Source organism: Erpetoichthys calabaricus, chromosome 5 (genome assembly GCF_900747795.2).
Source record: "Erpetoichthys calabaricus chromosome 5, fErpCal1.3, whole genome shotgun sequence".
Taxonomy (NCBI): domain Eukaryota; kingdom Metazoa; phylum Chordata; class Cladistia; order Polypteriformes; family Polypteridae; genus Erpetoichthys; species Erpetoichthys calabaricus.
The window spans coordinates 53,873,843-53,899,014 of NC_041398.2; the positions used below are offsets into that span (position 1 = coordinate 53,873,843).

Consider the following 25,172-nt stretch of genomic DNA (forward strand, 5'->3'; position numbering starts at 1 on the left):
AATCATAAGAAACCGAAGAAATTACAGAAAACTGTGGCATCTTGAGGTTGGTTCAAAAAATTGAAAAACTGTGCCAGAATTCACAACTGTTACATTAACAGGAGAAGCCACAAATACAAATGTCCAAGAGGCAACATAATTTCCTTCAAAATTACTCAAAATTATTGAACAGTGAGTTTATCTGCTGAGTTTAGTGTTTCATATCAAAGAAAGTGGTTTGTTTTGGAAGTGTTTTCAGGTGATGAGATTTCAGACTGAAACCAATGCTAGTGTATCACTCCAGCACTTAAGGGGCTTTCGAAAACTGATCTTTACATCATATGGAAATCTAATCGAAAAGTGTGGGTAACAAAAGAGTTGTTTGTTCATTCATTTGTAATCTATTTTTGCCCAGTTGTGAAACATTATTGTAAAACAAACAACTTAAAGGTAAAAGCTCTTTTTTTATTTGACAATGTGCCTGGTCATCCTTCAGATCTTGGCTCATTAAAACCTTGCTTACCCATTTTTTGTATTTTTTACACCGAACACAACCTCCCTAATCTAACCAATGGATCAGGGAGTTATAGCAGTGTTCAAAGCTTAGTACATTTGAAATACATTAAACAAATTAATAAAATTTGAAAACAAAGAACAAATATCAATTAAAATTTCTGGAAGAATTATACAATTAAAAGCCCAATTGAGGACATCAAAGATTCCTGGAAAGAAATTAACCAAGAATGCTTAAATAGTGCCTGGCACAAAGTGTGAGCAGATGTAGCCAGAGAACCAAAAATGAGATTCAAGAATTTACAGATGAAGTCTAACAAATGGTCCATATAATTGGTTTTCAAGAAGTTAACACACAAGGTGTTAAAAGATTTACTAAACATCTAAACTGAAGGAGAAAGTATTTATTGATTTTAAAAACAAGGTAAACAGTTCACAACATTCACTCCATAAAAAAACTACCTATACTTAATTTGTTGGATGAAAACAGGATATTAAAAAAAAACAAACAAACAAACAAACATACACACATGGAGAGAATGTGAAAACCCCACAATAATTTTGACATGGCCAGAAATCAAACCCAGATCTCCAGAGCTGTAAAGCAGAAGCGCTACCTCCTATACTAGAGTGCCAATCTGCATAAAATGTATTCTGGAAAAAGAAAATTGATTAGAGCCATTAGCCACGAAGGTATAAAACCCTGACTGTTGCTGCATTAAAGGTGTAATTCACTCAGCAAAGCAGCTGTCAAACAGGCAGCTATGTGAGGTGATATTGTCCGCATCTCGTCAGACATTCCATATACAGACAAATTACAACGCCACCATTGATTTTCTTAAATTAGCCAAGCCAGATTAGTTCTCAAGGCAACCAATATCGGAACAAGAACCTAGTCAAGGAAAGTGAAGAGGATTTATAAACCCTTCTTCTCATTTAAAAACCTGAATTAAAAAGTTTCTGTGGAATACATTTGCTTTCTTTACATAAGCATAAGCATTAAAATACTGTATATGTTGAAGCAAACAAGGTGAAATGAACAGCAGAAAAGTGTATTTTTTTTTTGGAAAAATCAACTTTTAAGCAGTGCTTTTTATGGCAATCAAAATAAAATGTACAGTACAAGATGTTTAGGATAAGAGAAAGTTGGATTAAGCAAAAACAGGATTATGAATTGGAACACTAGCTAAAGTAACTATTTCAATTGAAAACAAACTTTTCTACTATTCTATTAACTTTATTATTTTACTAGTCAACAAGGATTACAGGTCCTCTCTAGCAACTGGATAGTAATTTAAAATTGTTTTTCTGAATCAGCTTTAGACTTCTTCCTCTTCTCATAATATCAAGATGTTAAAAAATAGTCTCTGTTAGCCAGATGGGTAATGGTTTCCAAGTCCAAGTCAACTATAACTTACTCCACCATAGTTGCTATACTGAGCAGATCACAATGTGCACACAGGCTGTGGTCGTTTCCTGTGAAATTAGTAAAGATGATTTAAAGCAGTTTTTTATGATAGAAGAGGCCCTTGAATTGAAAAGAGGTACTTAAAGAATTAAAGACAATATAATTTGTTTAGTGTAAAATGTGCAGAGGTTGAACAAGAAAGTAGATGTTGAATAAAAACAAAAGAAATTAGGTAAATTGACAAATATTCTGTGTACTGCAAATGAACAATATAATGCTCAAATTATATTAAAAGGCAAGAAATATTTTTTATTTTCCTTACGGTTTGTCTCAAAACTCAACTCTATTTTCCCTAAAAGAATATTAACCTCATACAGGTAACACCTATGAAACTCAAAGTATTATCCCATTTAACAATGAACAAAGCTACAAAATGACGTATGACTATTATAAATCAATATTAGGAAAACATGCACATTGTCATTCACATGTAGAGTCCACAGTACCTAAATATGTAAGTAAAAATCAGCAATACTAGCAGTGCCAAGCAAAAATCTTTAAAAATAATAACCAGTCGAGAACTGGCAAAATGATGAACTATGGCACAGTTGATCTTAGATTAACAGTTTGTGTTAATTGATTTTCACATCATTTTTAAAGCCGTAAATCTTAAAAATGTGTTAAGCCTTTGCTAAGCTAAGATTAAAATGTGTTTTCATATACTGTAGACAGTGGCAGAAAAAAAGAATAGCAACCACATTAGCCCTACAGCTATTTGTGGTATGAAAAAAAAAACAGTAAAGACACAAGATAGACAGTATCTTTTACTAACTATGCATTAAATGCTAAATGCACCATTGTCATATTGCTAAATGCACCATTGTCAAATTGGTGGCACACAGGCTCAGAAAACCTTTCTTATTGCAATAAATGTCAGTCTAATATTTGCTTAAACTAATGATGTATATATATATATTGTGGGATATGGCCGGCATGTCATCCCGGCCAACACCCCCAGGCTGCCAGGTGGAGCCCTTCCTGCAGCATGGAGGTGCCCCAAATCCCAGCAGGGAATACTGGACAATGTAGTTTTTATTCTCTGCCCTGTTGGATACCTTGGGGCCCGCTAGAGGACGCTGCAGGTTGGCACAGAGACTATTTGCCTTACGCCCAGGAAGTACGTCAGAGTCACATGGACAAAGGGAACGATGTGCTTCCTGGGTAAAGAAAAAGAAGGATTTTTTTTATCTGACCTGTAAGTGTTCCAGGTCACATGGACAGAGAGGGTGAAACGCTTCCGGGTCAAGGACTATAAAAAGGACAGTGAAATACCAGAGCATTGAGCTGAGCTGGGTGGAAGGGTGGCAATGCGTCTGGGAGTGGAGGATTGATTATTGTATTGGATTATTGTGTTATTATATGAGTATAGTGGAGTGTAGTGTGCTTATATATATGTATATACATACACACACTTGTTATAATTTTATTTATCTTTTGTTTTATTGTATTTTGTCAACTGCTCTGAGGAGATACAAGAAACAATGTCATTGCACTTTGCACATAACAATGAACTTCACCTTACCTTGACCTTAAGCAGTGGACTGGAACCTGACAGAACTTTTAAATATTGGAGAAGTAATTTTTGCTACTTAAGTCAATGACAGATGTGCTGGTGGTATACTAAGCCTTTTCAGTTTCTGCTTTGCAATCTTGAGTGGCTATCCATCCATCCATCCATCCATTCTCTTCCGCTTATCCGAGGTCGGATCGCGGGGGTAGCAGCTTGAGCAGAGATGCCCAGACTTCCCTCTCCCTGGCCACTTCTTCTAGCTCTTCCGGGAGAATCCCAAGGCGTTCCCAGGCCAGCCGGGAGACATAGTCCCTCCAGCGTCTCCTGGGTCTTCCCCGGGGCCTCCTCCTGGTTGGACGTGCCCGGAACACCTCACCAGGGAGGCGTCCAGGAAGCATCCTAATCAGATGCCCGAGCCACCTCATCTGACTCCTCTCGATGAGGAGGAGCAGCGGCTCTACTCTGAGCCCCTCCCGGATGACTGAGCTTCTCACCCTATCTTTAAGGGAGAGCCCAGACACCCTGCAGAGGAAACTCATTTCAGCCGCTTGTATTCGCGATCTCGTTCTTTCGGTCACAACCCATAGCTCATGACCATAGGTGAGGGTAGGAACATAGATCGATCGGTAAATTGAGAGCTTTGCCTTATGGCTCAGCTCCTTTTTCACCACGACAGACCAATGCAGAGCCCGCATCACTGCGGACGCCACACCGATCCGCCTGTCGATCTCACGCTCCATTCTTCCCTCACTCGTGAACAAGACCCCAAGATACTTGAACTCCTCCACTTGAGGCAGGATCTCGCTCCCAACCCTGAGAGGCCACTCCACCCTTTTCAGGCTGAGGACCATGGTCTCGGATTTGGAGGTGCTGATTCCCATCCCAGCCGCTTCACACTCAGCTAGCTGCGAACCGATCCAGAGAGAGCTGAAGATCACGGCCTGATGAAGCGAACAGGACAACATCATCTGCAAAAAGCAGTGACCCAATCCTGAGTCCACCAAACCGGACCCCCTCAACACCCTGGCTGTGCCTAGAAATTTTGTCCATAAAAGTTATGAAATAATCGGTGACAAAGGGCAGCCCTGGCGGAGTCCAACTCTCACTGGAAAACGGGTTCGACTTACTGCCGGCAATGCGGACCAAGCTCTGACACCGGTTTGTACAGGGACCGAACCGCCCTTGTCAGGGGGTCCGGTACTCCATACTCCCGGAGCACCCCCCACAGGATTCCCCGAGGAACACGGTCGAACGCCTTTTCCAAGTCCACAAAACACATGTAGACTGGTTGGGCGAACTCCCATGCACCCTCCAGGACTCTGCTAAGGGTGTAGAGCTGGTCCACTGTTCCGCGACCAGGACGAAAACCACACTGTTCCTCCTGAATCCGAGGTTCGACTATCTGACGGACCCTCCTCTCCAGAACCCCCGAATAGACTTTTCCAGGGAGGCTGAGGAGTGTGATCCCTCTGTAGTTGGAACACACCCTCCGGTCCCCCTTCTTAAAGAGGGGGTCCACCACCCCGGTCTGCCAATCCAGAGACACTGTCCCTGATGTCCATGCGATGTTGTAGAGACGTGTCAACCAAGACAGCCCTACAACATCCAGAGCCTTGAGGAACTCCGGGCGTATCTCATCCACCCCCGGGGCCCTGCCACCAAGGAGTTTTTTGACCACCTCGGTGACCTCAGTCCCAGAGATGGGGGAGCCCACCTCCGAGTCCCCAGGCTCTGCTTCCTCATTGGAAGGCATGTTATTGGGATTGAGGAGGTCTTCGAAGTACTCCCCCCACCGACCCACAACGTCCCGAGTCGAGGTCAGCAGCGCACCATCTCCACCATATACAGTGTTGACACTGCACTGCTTCCCCCTCCTGAGACGCCGGAGAGTGGACCAGAATCTCCTCGAAGCCATCTGAAAGTCGTTCTCCATGGCCTCCCCAAACTCCTCCCATGCCCGAGTTTTTGCCTCAGCAACCACCGAAGCCGCATTCTGCTTGGCCTGCCGGTACCTATCAGCTGCCTCCAGAGTCCCACAGGACAAAAGGGACCGGTAGGACTCCTTCTTCAGCTTGACGGCATCCCTCACCGCTGGTGTCCACCAACGGGTTCAGGGATTGCCGCCACGACAGGCACCGACCACCTTACGGCCACAGCTCCGGTCAGCCGCCTCAACAATAGAGGCACGGAACATGGCCCATTCGGACTCAATGTCCCCCACCTCCCTCGGGACATGGTCAAAGTTTTTCCGGAGGTGGGAGTTGAAGCTACTTCTGACAGGGGGCTCTGCCAGACGTTCCCAGCAGACCCTCACAACATGTTTGGGCCTACCAGGCCTGACCAGCATCCTCCCCCACCATCGAAGCCAACTCACCACCAGGTGGTGATCAGTTGACAGCTCCGCCCCTCTCTTCACCCGAGTGTCCAAGACATGTGGCCGCAAGTCCGACGACACGACCACAAAGTCGATCATCGAAGTGAGGCCTAGGGTGTCCTGGTGCCAAGTGCACATATGAACACCCCTATGCTTGAACATGGTGTTCGTTATGGACAATCCGTGACGAGCACAGAAGTCCAATAACAAAACACCACTCGGGTTCAGATCGGGGGGGCCATTCCTCCCAATCATGCCCTTCCAGGTCTCACTGTCATTGCCCACGTGAGCATTGAAGTCTCCCAGCAGTACGAGGGAGTCCCCAGATGGTATGCCCTCTAGCACACCCTCCAGGGACTCCAAAAGGGTGGGTACTCCGAACTGCTGTTCGGCGCATACGCACAAACAACAGTTAGGACCTGTTCCCCCCACCCGAAGGCGGAGCGAGGCTACCCTCTCGTCCACCGGGGTAAACCCCAATGAACAGGCTCCAAGTCGGGGGGGCAATAAGTATACCTACCCCCGCTCGGCGTCTCTCACCGGGGGCAACTCCAGAGTGGTACAGAGTCAGCCCCTCTCAAGGAGATTGGTTCCAGAGTCCAAGCCGTGCGTCGAGGTGAGCCCGACTATATCTAGACGGAACCTCTCAATCTCACGCACAAGCTCAGGCTCCTTCCCCTTCAGGATTGGACCACCAAGATCCTCGCCTTCGGCCACCACCCAACTCATACTGCACCCGACCTCTTTGGCCCCTCCCATAGGTGGTGAGCCATGGGAAGGGGGACCCACGTTGCCTCTTCGGGCTGTGCCCGGCCGAGCCCCATGGGTGCAAGCCCGGCCACCAGGCGCTCGCCATCGAGCCCCACCTCCAGGCCCTGGCTCCAGAGGGGGGGCCCCGGTGACCCGCGTCCGGGCGAGGGAAAACGCCGTCCAAATTTTTTATTCGTCATAGGAGGTTTGTATAACCGCTCTTTGTCTCATCCCTCACCTAGGACCAGTTTGCCTTGGGTGGCCCTACCAGGGGCATAAAGCCCCGGACAACAGAGCTCCTAGGATCACTGGGACACGCAAACCCCTCCACCACGGTAAGGTGGCAGTTCGAGGAGGGGTGAGTGGCTATCAGACATGTAAAAAACGAAAACATGGAAGCTGAAATAACTTCTGTCAAGATAAATTTAAAAAAGTAAATTAATCAGTGATTGGGGTCGCACAGAATGTTTCTCTGTTTTAAGACAGACAATTTGTATAACATGCTCTATTCAAGATATCTTAACAAAAATTGAACTTCTCCAGCAAATTCCCTTAAAGAACAAGCGTACCAAATCTGAACAAAATCGTTCCCGGGGAAGCGAATTGTTTCACAAGGACAGACAGGTCAGACAAGATGACAACATTAAGTGAGTTTTACTTTTTATGTGAATGCACCTAAAAAGCATTTCCTGGTGAACAAGGTTTTCAAGTCTTTTTTTTAAATGATTTTTCCTTTCAATTGAATATACAGTACATTACACTAAGCATTAGTGTATTCTTCAGGCTTCTGGCACAATCTCTCTTCTTATTAATTTTAACAGTATTATTTATTTAGTTTGTAGTGCAGAGATCATACAATAAGGAGATGTATAAACATAGAATACATGTTAATACTTTTCTTGGAAATGAAACTCCATTCTGCCTCATGGAACTTATACAAAATGCAAGCTGGTCAAATATAAAAACAATATTGATATTGTTTTTGATATTCCGAGTCATTATTTTTTATTTATTTATTTTTCATAAAATGGTCAGAAATTACTTCTGATATTTTATTGTTAAGTTCTGATTTGATTAAGGGAAAAAACAATGTTACCCCTGTGGTGCTAGGAAATGGAGAGTAGTTTCTACACCATGGCAATATTCTGTTCATACTCACTGGACTTCGCTACATGGTATTTGATCATACATCTATTATCAGTTATAATGTAAAAGCATTTAACAAGTTGACAGCTAATAATTTTCAGTATTGTTTAAAAAGCTGTATAAATCTGGGATATTAATTGGAGATTGCTTATAAAAGGTTTTCTGTATTATGCAAATGTTTTGTGTACTGTATGGTTTAAAATAAAGGCTAAGTCTGCAATAGGTTTTGGTTACACATTGAATATCTTGCACCTTTATACTCATGTATTTGTTTTTGGTAGATTTTTTTTTCGATTACTGAAATGTCTGAATGTTTCACATACTAAACAATTTTTACCTTCTTCCAAGCTACTGTCCTTTTTATAGTACCTAATAAAAGCATAACATCTGCAATTTTATAGCAATCCTCTTAATTTATCATATATATTTTAGGGAATCCTTTATTTTAGTAAACCAAAGATAAATTGATCCATTTCTTTTTATTAATGTTTACATTTTCAGGTTTTAAGTTATTCACTTTCAGTAAGAATTATCTTTTTAAAACTTAAATTAACATTTTAGCAGGGAATATCAGAACATCCTTATTTAAAAGTACTAGGAATTCCACTTTCCAGCCACATCTAAGAGATTTTGCCAATACCGTGAATTCATTTCCTGTCTTGGCACTGAATGGCAGAGTCAGTGGAATTTCAGATGCACATTCCTGGTTGCTAAGGAATGTTAGCAACAGTATGAGAGTGGATGAAAAACTGTGGCTGCATGATAAGCACGGTTCCAGTATTTGTACACTAACAGTACATATCTGCTAAATATTAGATGACTAGATGATATTTGATAAAATCATCATCATTGTAATGCAGGATAGATTGACATTAGTTATTAACTATTCTGTTGCTATGGATGATGAAAACATATGCTGGTTTAAAAGCCAGGGTCAGACACTCTTATTGACAGCTACAAAGTCTCAGTCTGCATAATGTGGCTACTAGCCGGAATGCAGCTTTGCGCCTTATCTAATAAGATGATAAATATAAGACCTTTTAACATTGCACGCATGTCCCTTGGATGTAGAAGATGGGCTACCAGGTCCTGAACAAAAGCCCATAACTCGTAATGTCACAACCTTGAGGGACAGAACTTTGCACCAATGGTAAGCCAAAAGAACGGATTTCCACACATGAAGCCAATGACAAGACCTCTACTCATTCCTTTAAAAACATCAACCACACCCTAACTAACTGTTTCACTTACAAAGCTACAGCTCAACCCATCCACCTTTGGCTGCCCATAGCCAGAACTCATAATTGATAGGGTGTGGCCACAATACAGGTTAAAGTAATCCCTTTACTCCAGCGGGCAGCTATGCCCGCAAGGGTAGAATACTTGACAATATTTGAGTTAGGACAAGATTGCCATTAGTCCAACCTTGCGAGGAACAGCAAGTGCACAAGCAAGAGAGAGTGAGAGACCATATGTAGACCACGTGATTGCCTTGCTAACAACAGGGACTAACTAATCACCAGCTGACCTAGCAGGGGTAACTTTGCTAGCTACCACAGACACTGTGTGTAAAATCCTTGAGTAGAAACTGCAGTACTGCCCACAACCAAAAGGTGCAACCAAAGGCGAAGAAGGAGACAAGCTCCTGAACAAAGAAAGAAAGCACCCTGAAAGTTCTTCCCATGTCTGAAGAAAGCAATCCAGGAAATCAACAAAGCATTGAACACCTTAACCATAAGTATTACTTTGATTCCAAGAACTATTAAATGTAATTTAATAGATAAGACACCATCAGCTAATGTACTATGATTATGGTGTAGCTTTAACTAAAAGATAATAACCTAGTGAAGGATACGTTCTAGCACTGTGCTATAGGTTTTTTCTTAAACCAAGTCAGAAGATGCAGAGCAGCATCTCACACACAGAGATAGAGAGAGCTCTGTGTGGGCCAACTTCATGAAGCCTGTTTCTGACAGTTTGGTCAGAAACATGCACACTCTTTCTTTCTTTTTAGACTCTAGAATAATCGATAAAATGTTTATCAGCAGTACCTGCTCTAGGTATTCTCTGAACCAGGGTACAAACCCTACCTTCCGTGCTTATACCCACATTGATAACTAGACACACAAATAGCCTAATCATCTGCAATTCTTATTTGTTCAAAACAATAAATAGTGCATTATTATGCAGTGTTTTTACTGTAATGTGCATGCAGGTTACACAATAAAGTGAAATTCAGACAAAAAGTGATAGATGTATGTTGCTAATAAAATGTGGAAGTTGCACTATAGACACACACTTGGATACCACAAACCAGTGTTGGTCACAAGTATAACTGTATTAGTAAGCACCCTTTCGATTTGAACTAGAAGATTCTAATATCTATACATGTTTGTTTTCTGCTCATGCAATAACAAAGCAGTTTTGCAAAACAGAATGTTAATGATAATCAGAAATTCAGTTATCTGTCATTGGAAGCCAGCCTCATTCACATTCTCTTTTATACAGGGCCAGTATAGAGACACCTATTAACTTACATGGTACATCTTTGGCATAAGATAGGAAATTGGGAGTATGTAGAGAAAAACCCACGCAGTGAAACGGATAATATGCATACTCCACTTATTAGGCCTAGGATTATTAAACTCTGAAATAGGCTATGGTCCTTGCAACCCTGAATTGGTTTAAGCAAGTTCAAGAATAGATACCATAGATGGGCAGTTACCTCAGCTTACAAAAGTATAATTCTAATTATATGTTTTGGCAATAGATCATTTCTAAGTAATTTTTCTCAATCAATATCATGTCATTCTCTAACTTACTTAAGACATTTCAGGATCACAGGAGGCTATACCCTATCCCACAGCACTGGGCAAATGGAAGGAAACAACTCTGGACTAGGCGCCAGCACACTGCAGGACCCACTTAAGCACAGACATACACAAAGACCAATTTAGAATTGACAGTTAACTCAACCTGTATGTCTTTTGAGATGTGGGAGAAAAATCTTACAGATGCACAAGAATGTAAAAACTCCACAAAGACAACATTCACACATAGGGTTCAAACCCAGAATGTTGGATCCATGAAGTGGCAGCAATAACCAGAGCACTAGTATGCCACTGATGTCAATCATTACTCTCTGAATTTCATTATATGACCAGTAATCTCTGTATTTATAAATCACAATTTATTTTTGTTTATTGTTTATGCAAAGATTTGGTTGTGGAAACCACAGACTTAAAACTTTAGCACACAGGTACTTTTCATCATTAGTCAGGATTTTACATATAATTTGCTTGCTCCTCAGGAGTGGCTCATGGTTAAAAAAAGAATGGCACGGAAAACTACAGTGTGATCTGTCAACAGAGAACAATACCATGCTGATTTTAATGGTACTATAAAGGTTAGCATATTGTACTTGTAAAAGTTAGATTTTTTCAGTTTTATTCTATGAATCACAATCACGCTCTACCCCCCCTCTCAACCCAGCCCCTCCTGATCTGACTGTAAGTAACAGTGCCAGCATAAATTCACACCCGATCTGATGCTGTTCATTTTCAAGTAATATTGAATTAGTGCGATGATGTTTTCTGGTTGGTACTATTCAGATCATAAAATGATTTCTTCAAAATGTCACATATATTGTCTCTTTCTTTCAGGTGTGTAATAGAAACCACAGTATAGAGAAAAGTGTGCGCATTGCAACAGGTACACATGTTGTAAATGTAGGAAGGACGGTCCTTGCGTGTGTGTGAACTGTTAACATTTGAATGTGATGACTGCATATAGTGCTGAACTGACCTCTCTGTACTATTGTTGCCTCTGCATGTCCTGGAGTACAAAAGAAACAGCAACATGTGGAGACTGGCAAGATCGGGGAAAAAAACATGCAGTGTTATGCGAATGAATATGAATAATATGAATAATGTTGCATCCGTGCCACAATGTTTTCCGAAATGTACTATACAGGTCATAAAATGAGTAATTCCAAATATCATATACATCTATATCTGTTTTTTTTTTTTTTTTGACATCATAGACCATAAGGCGGATACTAATTCAGCGTGAGCAGGAACACTCAATAAACTGAATTAAAAAAATCAAGTGACGGTGAGATATGAAGAAGGCAGATTCACCAGTGTTTGTGTGTCGGCTTTTATCTCTCCAGATCAGAGAATGTACAGTCCCATTGCCTCAAAACACCACTCACATCTACAGTTACTCCCAGTTTCAAATAAAAACTAACAGCGTCAGATCCCTAGGGCAGTAGTATGTATCGTGATCGTGACTGAGAGAATAAAAGTGAAAAAAAAAAGGTAACTTTTACAAGTCCTATAAATGTACACTGTCTGTTACAGACGCAAACCAAATGTATGTGTGTACCGTATAATAATAACAATAAGAGCAGCTCACTACTGCAAACAGCAAATACAGGAGGCAGACAGGATCGAACCAGGGACTCTTGATTACAAGTCAGCAAATCTTACCGCTACGCCACAGAAGCTGTTGTATCATCCTTGAACCTATTGTGAGTGTTTATTTGATCTTTGGACTTCAGGCTTCACACATTATATAGTTTATGCCAACATTTTGTCATTTACTACTAAAATATTACAAACGTTTCTGTTTTAACAATGTGTTTACACAAATTATTGTAGAAACGGAACACACATAAGATGCATGTGTTCTAAATAACTTCCATTATTTTCACTCTAAAACTCCAGCACTTCACTCCCAGATAATCAATCAAGGCATGAACTGGGGGAACTTTGTGCACGTTCTGTGGCGGTGGAGGATGGAATAGGAGGCTGCTTACCTTAATTGGCACATTTACAGGACAAAAAATGCTGAGGGAGAGGTGCGAAGGGATTTAAGGTGGGCCGGATCTACGTGTTTTTTCGTAGGCTCTGGTAATTCTAGTGTTAAATCTTGGCTGCGCATCCACACATATATTGGTTTAAGTATTGTTACTCTTCAGTTAATTCAATATATTACTAAAAATACCATTAAACTGTTATTTATTACACTCTGAAATTCTGGAAAATCTAATACAAACGCAAGCCAGCATATTTAAAAAAATTCTCAAGGTGGTATCTATAGTGGCAAAGTGGTGACCTAACAGCTGAGAGCTCCAGGGGTGCATGTAAGAGTTTTCTCTCAATATTCTAAATCTAAAATAGCCAGGAATGTGTAAGTATTGTGCGGGATTCAGTGTACTGTAGCCTGTGATGGAGTGTTACACCGTGCAGTGTTGACTCCTACATTGGACCTGAGCCTGACAAAATAGACTCCTTCAACCTTATAACTGGATTAAATAAGCTCAGAAAATGAATTGAGTAATCATCAGTATGTATTATATGCATTCTAAATTAATTAATACATTTAATTAATTAATACATTTAATGAAAATAGCTTTTTGCACCTGCGGACCGGTGAAAATAGCTTTTAGCCGGTCCACGAAATATTTATCCTAAGACACATATAAAAACCAATATAGATAGTATTTTATTATTATATAGGTATATTTTATACAGTTATACAATTACAATTTTTTAGTGTGACATCTGCTGCAGATTCTTTGTTAGAAAATTTGATATACGTGGCTGCAGAGTTGTTTCTGAGAGACGAAGCGCTGCATTAACATCCATTCGATTTCTCGGTTTGGTTTTTGTTATTGACATAGCTGAAAAAGTCTTTTCGCACAAATAGGAAGTCGAAAAAATGACCAGTAATTTGATAGCTTTATAACTCAAAGATGAATATTCTTTTTCTAGTGATTTCCAAAATTGAGACAATGATTGCATTTTATGTCTGGACACCAGAGTGACATCAGAAGACAACTCAATCAGCTTTTCTTTTTCACGAGGATCACGTGCACATGACTTTATATCTTCCAAGAATGGATTATTAATCCAGAGGTTACCTTTATGAGGATCCTCATTTTCAGGGAAATAATTATTAAAATTTTTAGCTAATGCTCTTAAATGTTGACTTATTATGTTGAATATGACTTTCTGGTTGACATCAGCAGCAATCAAAAATTCTTCCTAAAGTGGAAACATTTCTATATCTTCCTCTTGTAAGCGACTATTCCAAAGAGCTAGCTTCTTTTTCCATTTTATTTCTCAAAGTATAAATATTTGTATATGACCCCTGCAGAGAAATATTAACTTCATTGAGCAGACTGAATATGTCTGCCATGTAAACAAGCTTTGCCAGCCATTCTTCATTCAACAAAGGCTCCAGTTCAGATTTTCGCTCTAGCAAAAACTGCTTTATTTCTTCCCTCAGTTCGAAAAGGCGCAAAAGAACCCTTCCTCTCGATAACCACCTCACTTCTGCATGGAGAAGGAGATGTTTGTGGTGTGAGTCCATGCTCTCACATAGTGTCGTGAAGAGCCTTGAGTACATAGCTCGACTACAAATTTCATTAATAATCTTCACCGCGTCATTCTTCACAGTGTTTAGTTCAGTAGAAAGCTTCTTTGCAGCTAGGTACTCTCGCTGGATCATACAGTGAGTGGACAAAACTTCAGGGTGCGCGACTTCTTTTATTTTCGCAACTACTCCTGAGCAACGTCCAGTTATGCTCGCAGCACCGTCAGTACAAACTCCGACGCATTTGCTCCAGTCTAAGCCCTGAGCTTGAAAATACTCATCAAGAGCATTAAATATTTCTGAACCAGTGGTTCGTCCAGGTAAGCCGAGACAACAAAGAAGATCTTCCCTTATGTCTTCATCTTCACTATACCTCATGAAGCAAAGTAGGATAGCATGATTACTCACGTCAGTTGATTCATCAAGTTGAATCACAAAACATCTCGATTTCTTTATCCCTTCTACAACTTGATTTTCAATATCAGTGGCCAACTCAACAATTCTTCTCATAATGCTGGTGTCCGAAAGCGGTATGACCTCTAGTTTTACAGCAGCTTGAGGACCTAAAATTTCTCGTATGACATCTAAGATGCAAGGCTTTACTAACTCCTCACCAATAGTAAACGTTTTTTTCGATTTAGCTATTCAAAGCGCAACTAATTAAGACGCTTGAAGCAGTGACTTGTCACTAGTCGTCATCATTTTCATTTGACTTTTCTGCATTTTTATCTGGTCACGTAATCTTTCAAAAAAGTCCAGTGGCTTATCAGTAAAATCTCTATGTTTCGAATGCAAATGACGAGCAAGTTTGGAAGGTTTCATATCTTCATTTGACAGAATTTCGGAACATACTACACACAAAAGCCGTGGCGATAGTTCATTGCCAGGGGCTACAATGAAACCAAGCTTTAAATACTCTTTATCGTAATGCCTAACATAGTTTACTTTTCTCTTTTTGGTTTGTATTTCACATTCCAAAGTATCAACGTATTTATTTTTCTGTTTCTCCTAAACCTGAAGCACTAGTACTTGGCATTCTTTCAGCACCATCACTAATTTTCTCCTGAATATCGTCCTTGCTTCTACTAAAAAACGTTAAAATATTTTGCTATTTTGACTTTTTTTGTCTCCATTTTGTAGGCCCTACAAATTAAAAATTAAATAAAAATAAAAATTTTACAAAAGAATTAACCTGTTTTCCGAAATACTACAACAAAATATTAGAAAACAATACGTATGAGCAATAAAATAAGAATTGTGTGACGTGTTATCACCAGACGAGCGGACGCTATACTGACATTCAGCAGCCGTGCACTTCATCCATCGAACAAGCATCTGATGCGGCGCAGTCAACGGCATTTATTGGAGACCAGCACTTTAGAGAAGTCTCAAATGCATGTCGAAATCTGGAAACACGATCTAAAGTAGTATGAAAAATAGCCGCGAGAGGCATTGTATTGAGGCTAGTAAATATTTAAATAAATCATGGTTCGGATAAAAGTTAGCTTCTGCGTCGACTAAAAAAATGTGCTATATATACTCGTGAACAGAACTGTACATCTACATGATTCGGTCGAAATGTTTCGCGGACCGGCAGGGATTTTCTGTGGACTGGCACCGGTCTAGAGACCACGGGTTGAAGAACACTGCTCTAGATGACACTTTTTTTGCATTTTATGTTCTGAACTGTTGTCAAACATGCTGCAGAACCATAGCTGAAGAAACATGAAACATTTTTCTTGATAACAAAATAACACAAGTCAGAATACACATCTTCTTATACCTTCCCTGGGCTGAGACATAGCAGCATAATAATATAAAATTTCATTCATTCAGTAATGGCAATCAGCTTCATTTATAATTTAAACTAAGCAATACCTCTTAAGATACCATTAATTAACTACTTTTTTGATAAAAAATACAGTGGATGACTGAAAATTATCTATGTTTAAATTCAGAAATAAAGAAGTCCTTTAACTGGGTGATATTGTTGTGAATGATAAGAGTATAGTAAATATTCTTAATTTAGTAGGCTTAAATATCAGTTAAGCAGGATCAATCTGAAATGTTAATGTTATCTTAGACACAGATTTATCCTTCAGTTGTCACACTTATGCACTTTCTAAAATGAGATTTCTCCATTTTAGAAGTATTTCAAGTGTTTTCTTAAGCTGCAGGATCCTGAAAATCTTACCTATGCATTTGCTTTATGGTAAGGATGCTCCAATCAATTAGCCAATTTTCACGAAAAAGAAAACCCAATCAGTGATTGGTCAATTGGCTGATCACAAAAAACAATCTTTTCAGCTCCTGCTTTTCAAAGCTTTACTGTAATTTAGTTGCACTGCTCTTTAACACAAGGTATTAGTTGAGCCAGCACAAGTCTTTTTTTGCAGAAAACTTTCTGCAGTGTAAACAAAGAGCAGCAAGTCAAAGTCTATTTAACCTGAAACCAGTGTTGTCAGGTCCACAATTTCATCGCCCAACAGGGTTATTTAGTGTTAGTGTTTAGGGAAAACATAGTGTTTCAAAGGTTGTAGTTTTTTTAAAAATAACACAATGTTTTAGGCTATTTTCCACCGCTCTGCCACATTTTTACCATATTTTTCATCCATCAGGCACCCCTTCCACTTTTATTTGCATTCATATATGTTCTATGCCATTGTAAAATCTCTCTCCTCAACATTAAAGAAAGTAGAGTTATAAACTGAAAAAAGGAATCACAGAAGCCATCCTGTGCAATTAGACAAAGAAAAGCTAATTTAATTTCCTTTTTATTTTGCCCTTTAAATTAAAACAAACACCATTTGAGTTTGGACAGTGACCTTGTTTTAAATGCAGCAGCTTATATTTTTAATTCGAAAAAGAAAAGATGAATGAATTTGAAATTACTGCTTAGTAAACAGTACTCTTGTTAGCTTAGCATAAAAATATGTAGCATATTAGTTTTGTGTCTTCTTGATAAACAACCTATAAACATTTGATACATTTGCAGCTTTTTTAAAGATTCATACCATTTATTATTTGTTACTATGATGGAGAGATGATAAAAGAGGCCTTAGTTGAGGCAGATGGCTAGGGGGAAATTCCTGCAGCGATTTTGAGACCTCTGACCGGAGATAAAGGAGTTTCTCCTTGTCATTAAACATGCAGAATACAAGCAATTTGCAACTTAATGACGATCAGTGGCTGCTAGACTTGGCATTATTTTACCGATCTGACCAACATTTTGAATGAGCTTAATGTACAGCTGCAAGGAAAAGACAAAAACGATGGTCAAAATATGATTAGCTCAGTTAATGCTTTCAAATGGAAAATGCAACATCTGTCCTCAAAGCTGCAGTGTCATGATGTGGGGAACATCCAAAATCATGCATCAGAGCTGGAGACACAACGGAAGGAATGTGCGCAACTTGACAGTGCGCGCTACACAGAGCAGATTGAAAATTGTCTGTCAGACTTTGACAGACGGTTTCAAGACTTTGCTTTACTCAAGCCAATCATTACAATTATGTGCTATCCTTTTAGGGAAGATGTTGAGGTTGATTCACTCACATTAAAAATTGCAACACTGTTTCACCTAAAACTCTATAGTCTATAGTGTAGGATGAGATTTTGACACTACAGGCTAACATTCAGCTGAAATCCAGGGCTTATGGACAGTTTTGGAACTTACTCACAGAGGAAATGTACCCAAACATGAGGAAAGGTGTTATCTCCTTGACTGCATTATTCAGCTCTACTTATTTATGCGAGTCAGCCTTTTCCGCCATGAAGATTATTAAGTCCAAATTTCATTCCACCATGACTGAAGATCATTTGGAAGCCTGCTTGAAACTGGCTACCAGCAGCTACTGTCTGGACTATGCAACCCTTGCTGACTCCATTCAGTGCAAGTCATCAGAGAGTAAAGTAATGACCATAAATGTATTGAATTGTATTGTGCCATAAGGGTTTATGCAGTTATGCAAGGTATGCCAACATATATTTTATATATAAATTATACTCAGTATATATACACTGTATATTTATATATATACAGTAATCCCTCGCTATATCGCGCTTCGCCTTTCGCGGCTTCACTCCATCGCGGATTTTATATTTAGGCATATTTAAATATATATCGCGGATTTTTCGCTGCTTCGCGGGTTTCTGCGGACAATGGGTCTTTTAATTTCTGGTACATGCTTCCTCAGTTGGTTTGCCCAGTTGATTTCATACAAGGGACCCTATTGGCAGATGGCTGAGAAGCTACCCAACTTACTTTCTCTCTCTCTCTCTTGCGCTGACGTAAGGGGTGTGAGCAGAGGGGCTGTTCGCACACCTAGACAATACGGACGCTCGTCTAAAAATGCTGAAAGATTATCTTCACGTTGCTATCTTTTGTGCAGCTGCAGCTGCTTCCTGAAACGACATGCTGAACGGTGCTTCGCATACTTAAAAGCATGAAGGGCACGTATTGATTTTTTTATCTGTCTCTCTCTATCTCTCTCTCTCTCTCTGCTCCTGACGGAGGGGGTGTGAGCTGCCGCCTTCAACAGCTTTGTGCCTGGTGCTTCGCATACTTAAAAGCCAAACAGCACTATTGATTTGTTTGCTCCTTTGAAGAGGAAGATATGTTTGCATTCTTTTAATTGTGAGACTGAACTGTCATCTCTGTCTTGTCATGGAGCACAGTTTAAACTTTTGAAAAAGAGACAAATGTTTGTTTGCAGTGTTTGAATAACGTTCCTGTCTCTCTACAACCTCCTGTGTTTCTGCGCAAATCTGTGACCCAAGCATGACAATATTAAAAATAACCATATAAACATATGGTTTCTACTTCGCGGATTTTCTTATTTCGCGGGTGGCTCTGGAACGCAACCCCCGCGATGGAGGAGGGATTACTGTATATATATATATATATATATATATATATATATATATATATATATATATATATATATATATATATATATATACACACATATATATATTACATAGTTTACTGTCAAATAATGCAAAGAGTACAAGACATGTGTTTTGCCCTTATTTGGGCTCATCAGGCATACACACTCATTGCACCCCTCTCGGGGATTGAACCTCGGACGTCAGCGTCGCCTCTTTACACTGCGCCATGGCGTGTGGTTCGTTTTATTTGACAGCCTGGAGATCGGAGTAATTACATTCATAGCATTCGTAGTCTGAATCTCAAACTGATTGTATGGGTGGTTACCTACCAGAGGTTCGATCCCCTAGAGGGGTGCAGTGAGTGTGTACGCCTGATGAGCCCAAATAAGGGCGAAACACGTACTCTTAACATTATTTGACAGTAAACTATGTAACATTCTATGATTTGCTTCTCGCAACTGAGAAGCAAATCATAGAATGTTATATAGAATCCGCCTGTGGCGGATGTTTGCAAACTGGCAGACCAACCACATGTGTTACCTGGTAGGTAACCACCCATACAATCAGATCGAGATTCAGACTACGAATGCTATGAATATATATATAATAGCATTTTCAATATAGGTAGATCGTTTTGACCTGATCATTTTAAAAGTAACTGTCAAGCTGAAAAAGTGTGGGCACCCCTGGTCTACCTGTATAAATACAGTAAATATGTTTTTTAACATCAAAAAAGCTGTAGTGCAATCAATGTTTAAAATGGTTAAAACCTGTAAGTGCAGGTATATTTACATTTATGTTTAATTGCCAAATTTTTGTTGTAAGAGAAATGGTGAAAAATAGTTTTTTACATTACAGAAAAATATTAAACAATATGATAGCTTATAACTATTTACAAGCATTTTACGTGTATTTTCTTTTATGCCATAGGTACTATGGATACATATTTATGCACATATTTTATTAGTATGTATTTTAAGGAAATTTTATGTATTTTAGGATTTTTATTGTCACTGAACAATAAGCCTACAGAATTTCATTTTTTAATATAAATGAACAGTGAACACCTTAATTATAAAAATACACTTTAATATAGGACATAGGACTTCTGTGTGTCTGGTTATGCAGGAGAGTAGCGTAAAACGTTTTTTAAAGGATAAAGAAAAATAACTGATTCAGTATCGGAATTGGCAGATCAAGCAATATGAAATCAGTGATCAGTATTGACCTTAAAAAACCTAAACGGAGCATCTCTACCTTATGGTTAGATAGATAGATAGATAGATAGATAGATAGATAGATAGATAGATAGATAGATAGATAGATAGATAGATAGATAGATAGATAGATAGATAGATAGATAGATAGATAGATAGATAGATAGATAGATAGATAGATACTTTATTAATCCCAAGGGGAAATTCACACTCTTTTTCAATCATTACTGCTCTAATAGTTTAAAACATGGCAACAAGGATCATAACTAGAACAAAGAATTATTTCCCTATATAACTGATTCTTAATTCACTTTACCAAATTTGAAGATGCAAACACCTAAAAAAAGTTCTAAAAACAAATAAAACTAGTGGAAATGTCAAAGGCTTAAGTTCTGGGGTACTCAATCTTTATCAACTCACCATTAGTAGAGATGACCCATTGGTCTCAGAGGACTCACAGTATACTGTTGTAAAAGTTTCTACAGAGGTTGTTTCATATTATTGTATTTTATTGCTTTTTAATTATTTATAGTGATTATTTTTTGTTTGCCATTATTATATCTTTGTTATGTGTCTGTGGCAGCAATTGGTCTGTCTTGGAATGGATGCATCATCATGTATGAAAAACCATTTTTCTGACGTTTATCCAATTTTAATACTACAACACCCATTTTTGGACCACTCACACCTAGTTCCAGATTGCAGGGCCTTGGGCCTGTTCTGTTAAGACCGAACCAATTCCACATAATAAGTAACTGGGCAGCATCAATAAAGGTCACTCCAATAATCAAAACACTGGGCTTATCAGCCAAAGACAAAAAGCAAGGATAAACACTGAAATAACACAAAGTATCAAAGCAACACACACAAACATAAATCTTACTGCGACAATAAATGTACTGTAGCTACTCAGAGTTTTGCTATGTTTCTTTCATTTTGCTATACTACAGTATATGCATTAAAAAGTACGCAGTAATATCTTAATACAAATAGCAGTAACTATTTTCAAAATAAAAATTAACCTGGATATTGTGTTATGTACTTTATATGTATATGCAATGTCTCTTATTACTACATATTGTATATGCCATTAAATTGTTATTGACTCGCTATTTTTTTGAAAATCCTCACATATGGATGAAGTTTCTTCATAATTTGCAGTTTGTTTGTTTGTTTTGTAGCAAGAATAAAAAGCAAGTATAAAAATAATAACCACAGATTTTCATACATCATTTTGTATTTTTTACACTGGAACAACAAAAATCACCAAAGAAACAACATTTTTGTAGCTTTAAATTACAAGGAATGTGATCCAGTTGGTACACCACATCTGAAAACATTGCCTGAATCTTATTTGCAGGACTGTTTTCAATAGTCTAGCTCACTCTTCTCTGCACCAGAGAGTTCATGGCTGAGATCATTGTAAGTTCACTCAAAAAACATCTTTCATGCATATCAGAGGTGCTTTGTACTCTAAGCTAACATTTGTTTTAGATTAAACACCAGATGAGTAAATCTGCTTTTTAATTCTAAAGTGAAAGCAGTGTGAATAATTATGCTGATTTTGGCTGAAAAAAATCAATAATTAGAAGGTTAAAAATAGTGTGTTTTTGGAATCAATGTGCCCTACTAGCCACATAAACATAAAATAAACAAGTGATAAAAAAGCTATTTGATTATAATCCATCTGTATTCTGAATATTTATCCTGTTTATCCAAAATAGGGTTCTGGGCAGCTAAAATTTGTAGCGTAGCAACAAGGCAAACAAAGAAATCAAATCCTAAGTGGATGCTTGACCAGCCCAGAGCATACTCAAACATACACTTACAACCCTGTCTAGCAGGTAATTTATCCAAACACATCAGTCCTTTTGTTAATATTAATACTAATGCATTGCAGTTTTGGATTCTATCTCTTAGACTGGAAGTTAATACCTTCAAACACTGGAAGTTACTACCCATTCATTCATTCATTCATTTTTGAACTAGCTCATCCTAATAAATTGATAAATTGGTTTATCAAAGTATTTCAAAATTTCAAATAATATGATATATCTCAATATACCATGATTGAGAAAAAAATAAGCTTAACTTCAAAAATACCAAATTAACCTTCTAAAACAAAGAACAAAAAAAGAAAAATGCCAATATATGGAGTAGCTTATCTAGTAGTGTAGTAAAAGTAACATCTTACTATCAAATCCTGAATAGATGTTTACCTAAAAAATAGATAAACAGAAACTGGCACACCATGTTGGTCTGAATGCCAGGTTCTCATAAAAACTCGCATGCTGCTCCTAATTAGAATCATCAACAAGAGAGTTTTAAATTTAACTGCCCAAGAATAGTCTTTGGTTAATAAAACTTTACTGTTCCCATGAATATATGGTGAAAATACTCTGAGCCTTTGCCTTTGTTTTCTTTCCATACCAAAATTTAAGATGTTTCCCAGTAAGTCATATGCCTAGTTATTAGGCTTATACCAAGTAATATAATACCTCAGGATTATTCCAATAATTACTTATCACACCTCTGTAAAGTTTTCATTACTTAGATGAGTATGTATAGACAGAAATTCTAATAAGATATTTTTAACTAATTTGAACAGTAACTAGTACAGTATTATGAGTTTCAAAGAATTCAAATCATTGATAACCTAAATAAATCTACATTGTTATATTTTACACTCCTTTGGCATTTTGATCACACTTTAAAAATATTATGAACCATGGACTAGGATGAGAAACTGAGGTCCTGGGAGGGTCTGATATGTTTCTGCAAGCTCCAAATCTTTTGAAATAATTACAAACCATAATGCACTGACTTTTTAATGCTTGATTATTTTTGTCTTGACTCCATCAGGCTATTGTTCAGTGCTTGGTAATAGGCCAAACTCATATTGGGCACAGTGAAATATTGCTAAAATAAAGGCCATAAAGATTTTAAAATACTAAAATAAACAATCAGGATGCAGTTTTTTACTCATTTGAGGAATCAACAGTGAGTCTGTCGTCTGGAGATGCAATTATTTCTGACTTATTTTGGTGTTTTCAATTTCCTTTCAAAAGTACTTTTCAGGATCCACAGTAACTGGTCTAAAAAGCAAGTCAGAAAATTGCCAAGAACTGACAGACAGACAGACAGACAGACAGACAGACAGACAGACAGACAGACAGACAGATAGATAGATAGATAGATAGATAGATAGATAGATAGATAGATAGATAGAAATGGGGGCACTTATACAATAGAAAGAAAGAGAGACATTATGCAATAGATAGATAGATAGATAGATAGATAGATAGATAGATAGATAGATAGATAGATAGACATACATAACGGTACTATGGTCCATCGCGGCAGCCCTAACTTACACAAGACTCCATATCTTTACATTTTTGTATTACAAAAAGCAAAGGTTCAAAAGCAACACTCCTACCTTTTCTGCTTTTCTTTGTCCGAAGTGGGAGTTTCACTCTTCCGTTTGTTCAGCTTTCCCAGTAGCAGTACGATGCCACGGTTCGTTTCCTAAGTCAAAATATTTTTCTTTGAACAACCGGTGACAGGTTTGCCTTTATTACTGTATATTCTTTTTGGTTTCTCGACTTAGTAACCAAGAACCATATTATCTTTAAAATAAAAAAGCGAGCTTGCCTGACAAGGTGCTCTAGACGAAGGCGCACATTGTTCACAGCTCCTGGGCTTGACAGCGCTAAGATGCGGTGAATGGACTTGGCTTCAGTGCACGAGAGTTGTAATCGTGAATGTGCGCACGATTTAAGAAACGGGGAGCTGAAAAGAGATCAGAGCAAGAGAGAGAGAGGGAGAGGGAGAAAGAAAGGGAGGGATGAAGGGAGGAGAGAAAAGAGGGAGTGAGACAGGGCGGCTTTTTAGAAACTTTACACCAGTAATGCATGACCCCTAGAGATGTACAGCAGCAGTAGCAGCCTTTGCGTTCGACGAGTAATAAGGCGCTTCGGAGTGTCGTGTCCCTAGACGGCTGCCACTTTAGGACTCAGCATCTGGGCGACGCCGCCAATTACGTTTCCAGTCCACGGCGTATTAAGTATACACTGAAACAGCAGTCAAGAGGAGAATTATTTAAACACCTGCCTGCCAAAATGTACAGGCGAAAAGGCGAGGCAGCCGCAAGGTCGACGTGGCAGGGGTTTTCTGTCCTCTTTCAAGACAGCGAACGGCCTTTGATTCTGAAGCAGCGCTTACTTAAGTAAGGCATGGAGCCGATGGGTTTGAGATAGCGTCCTGACAACTTCACTCTTGGGTTTAACGGGTATTAACAGTTCCATTTGTGAAAATACTAATTGGTTGCTTTATACATACATAAATAACATGTTCCAAAAACGGAATTTGTTTGTGTGTTTCAACACTTAGCTGAGGATGGTAGTTACAAATAATGTCGACTTTCCAAAACTGGACCATCCCAGCAGATGCTGTGGTGAATACATACTGTTTAAAAGCCACTAAAAAACTTGAAAGACTGTGGGTGGACAACAAGAAATGATGGATAGATAGATAGGAAAGGCACTATTTAAGATATACATATAGATATGAAAGAGCTATATAATACTTTATATGTATAATTACATAATTATAATAATAGTAAAATAATTTTATATATAATGAAGTTGTTCAGCTTTAGCCATCTACATGGGTAACCTTTGGTATGCCTTCTGCATACCAAAAATATTTAAACTTTATCTTTATTATAAATTTTTTCTGGATTTTATTATGCCATGCTCTATAAAAATTATATATTTTTTGAAAAAAGTATGTATTATGCAGACATAACGTACCTTCCAACTTCTTAGTGCCTCTGACAGTCCAAAGACATTCAAGGAAAATCATTTTAAAATCCTTTATTCTTATTACCCTTATAACAGGTGGCTAAGTATAATTTCAAGTAATATGTTTCACGTGTTCATT

General features: G+C 38.6%; 1 protein-coding gene across 6 annotated transcripts in view; it reads right to left on the reverse strand.

Annotated features, from left to right (window-relative positions):
- Window positions 1–24,169, reverse strand: part of loxl3b (lysyl oxidase-like 3b) — a 147,557-nt gene extending 123,388 nt beyond the window's left edge. Inside the window, exon 1 of one of the 6 annotated variants that reach the window (XM_028801540.2) lies at window positions 23,668–24,169. The gene's annotated coding sequence lies outside the window, so the exon portion shown is untranslated. The remainder of the gene's footprint in view (window positions 1–23,667) is intronic. The other 5 variants (XM_028801539.2, XM_028801538.2, XM_028801541.2 and 2 more) reach the window with 5 other exon arrangements.
- Window positions 24,170–25,172: the final 1,003 nt, after the last annotated feature.